The sequence below is a fragment of the Panthera onca genome, chromosome C1 (assembly GCF_046562875.1).
Source record: "Panthera onca isolate mPanOnc1 chromosome C1, mPanOnc1 haplotype 2, whole genome shotgun sequence".
NCBI lineage: Eukaryota > Metazoa > Chordata > Mammalia > Carnivora > Felidae > Panthera > Panthera onca.
Window position 1 is genome coordinate 55,632,593 of NC_138346.1, and position 3,165 is coordinate 55,635,757.

Consider the following 3,165-nt stretch of genomic DNA (forward strand, 5'->3'; position numbering starts at 1 on the left):
GCTGAGAAAGCTTCTTAGTACCACAAGGGGCGTATTTCCCAATGCCCATTTCAGAAGTGACCAAAGGGGGAAGACAGAAATCTAAAGAATTCACCTTCTAGGAGGGTGAAGCCAAGAGCAGTAGAGAACGATGGACTGGAGACACACTGCCAGGGAGAATTAGGGTCTAATCAAGGAAAATTCCTTCTTCTCAGAATAGGAGTACATTTTTCCCATGGTATTTCAGAAAAAGTGAATGGTAATGCCTTTTAATCTCCCCCCTTTGACTAGGAATTAATTGTAGTTATCCTATCCCAGTTCCATCATTCCATGTTGTATAATGGTGGGGGAAGATTACACTCCCCCTCACTATCTTAGTTCATAGGCTTCCAGATCAATGGGAGCCACATTCAAATTTGATGTATGTCATAAGTTACTGAATATTGATCATGATGCCATGATTGGATGAGGGTCTTGGAGGTCTTGGGCTAAGGGTGAGTCTGTTTTTCTGTGGGACACATACAAATAATTGTGGCCAAGAGAGTGGACTGTGGTTGACTGAAATGACTCCTGACTTTGATCCTTCACCCTTCTTTGTGTTAACCCTTCGCCTTGTAACTTTGAAGAAATTGCTCCTTAACTGGGGACTTGCCTATCGGATTTGCTTTGGCCAACTGATGTTTGTAGAAGTTATATAAACAAGGGTTTGAAATGCTTGCACAATGGTTTGCAAAATTCTTTCCTCTATTGTGCTCCTGCCTTTATCATGAAATGAACGTCCCCTGGATAGCTGCTTTTCCTTCAGCCTGGGCTCAACAATGAGCACACATGTAACTGTCCCAGGTGACTATAGACCCACAGTCTGAATTAAGAGTTGTCCCATAGACTTGTGAGCAAAATAAATGCTTATTGTTATGTACCACTGAGATTTTGAGACTGAATTGGCAATAACTAATCAACACAGGGGAGAAACCTCAAACTGTCAATGCAAGACCTGGTTTGAGACTCGAGACCCTGGGAACTTGTTGGCCAAGTGCAAAATCCTTAGAAAGGTGTAGATGACAAAGCAACCTTTCCCATTCAAAATGAAAATGAAAATCAAAGTTCCAAAGCACATGAAGACATCTACCACTAAAAAACACTGCCATAAAATCAATAATCAGAACAATAACTTGCTTCATATTAAATAAAAATAAAAGGACAATCTAAAGAAAAAGACTGTTCCATACACTCAAAAAGATAAAGTGATGCATACATATTTTAGAAAAATATATCTATGGAAATAGAAAACTCAATGGACATTCTAGTCTGCACATAGTCGAAGAGAGATATCCAAATTAGAAACCATTACTGAGTAATTAATCCAGAATGAAACAGAGATTATTTATTTATTTATTTATTTATTTATTTATTTATTTATAGACAGAGAGAAAGCACAAGCAGGGTAGGGGAAGAGGGAGAGGGAGAGAGAGAATCTTAAGTAGTGTCCATGCTCAGTGCAGAGTCTGAAGTGGGGCTCGATCTCACGACTGTGAGATCGTGACTTGAGCAGAAATCAAGAGTTGATGCTTAACCAACCAAGCCTCCCAAACCCCCCATAACAGAAAGAGATTTTAAGAAATAAGAATGAGAAAACAAGTGATACAGAGGGCAAACTGAGAGACTCTATCTAATGGAACTTCCAAAAGAAGGAAATAGAGAAATTACAAAGAAGAAATATTTGAAGAGATAGTGCCAAGTAACTTCCCAAAGTTGAATAATGACCCCTAAAATTAGAAGTGCACTCTGTATTGAGCAGGATAAACATAAATTCATATCTAGACACATCATGGTAAACTGCAGGATATCAAACACAGTAAATCAAACCATCATGCTGCATACCTAATACACTGATATATGTCAAGTATTTTTTAACAAAACTAAGAGAAAATATAGATAAAAATCTGAAAAGTACTTACCAAAGAGGAAAAAAATAATTAACTATACAGGCATGATAAAGAATTAAAGTAATATCAGATTTCTAAATGGGAAATGTAAATGATAGGACACAATGGAATAACAGCTTCAAATTGCTGAGGGGAAAAGAACTCTGAATGTAGAATTCTATACTCAGGCAAAAGTTATCATCCAAAGAGTGAAAGCAAAATAAAGGCATTTATAGAAAAAAGCAAAACAAAACTCCTAAACCCATCTCACTGGAATAACCACTGAAGGTTGCAAGAAAAAATGTGAACCCTAGAGAAAGAAGTTAAATGCAAAAAACAATGGTGGCTTTATGGCATATAAATGACATATCATTAAGTTGTTATTTTAACAAAAAGAAACAATAGTGAGCATAAATATGTTGGTATATTTGAATATTTATTTTTTTAAAAAATCCATAAAACGTTAATGCTAATCTAACGTTACACCTAAAGGAGCTAGAAAAAGAAGAACAAAGCCCAAAGCCAGTAGAAGGAAGGAAATAATAAAGATTAGAGCAGAAATAAATGAAATAGAGATGAAAAAAATAATAGAACAGATCAATGAAACCAGGAGCTGGTCCTTTGAAAAGATAAACATTTAGGTAGACTCTTGAAGGAAAAAAGAGAGGACTCAAGTAAATGAAATCAGAAATGAAGGAGGAGAAATAACAACTGACATTAAATAAATACAAAGGATTGTAAGAGAATATTATGAAAAATTATATGCCAACAAATTGGACAATCTACAAGAAATGGATAAATTCCAAGAAACACATAACCTTCCAAAACTGAATCAAGACAAAATAAAAATTTTGAACAGACTGATTACTAGCAATGAAAGGCAATCAGTAATCAAAAAACTTCCAACAAATAATAGTTCAGGACCAGATAGCTTCACAGGTGAATTCTACCATTTACCTGTCATCCTTGTCTAGGGGCCATGCTAATCTTTCTATCATTCCAATTTTGTGTATGTGCTGCTGAAGCAATCACTTACCAAACACCTAAAGAGTTAATACCTATCCTTCTCAAACTATTCCAACAAAAATAGAAGAGGAAGGAAAGCTTCCAAACTCACTTTATGGCCAGCATTATCCTGGTAGCAAACCAGATAAAGACACTACAAAACAAAACAAAACAAAAAAACCAATAGACCACTATCTCTTATGAACATAGATGCAAAAACCCTCAACAAATCATTAGCAAACTGAATCCAACAACA

The 3,165-nt window shown here is 35.6% G+C and overlaps 1 non-coding gene across 1 annotated transcript; it reads right to left on the reverse strand.

Annotated features, from left to right (window-relative positions):
* Positions 1-2,833: 2,833 nt before the first annotated feature.
* Positions 2,834-2,936, reverse strand: LOC132674061 (U6 spliceosomal RNA). The gene has a single exon (XR_009608374.1). It is a non-coding gene; the product is annotated as a U6 spliceosomal RNA (small nuclear RNA).
* Positions 2,937-3,165: the final 229 nt, after the last annotated feature.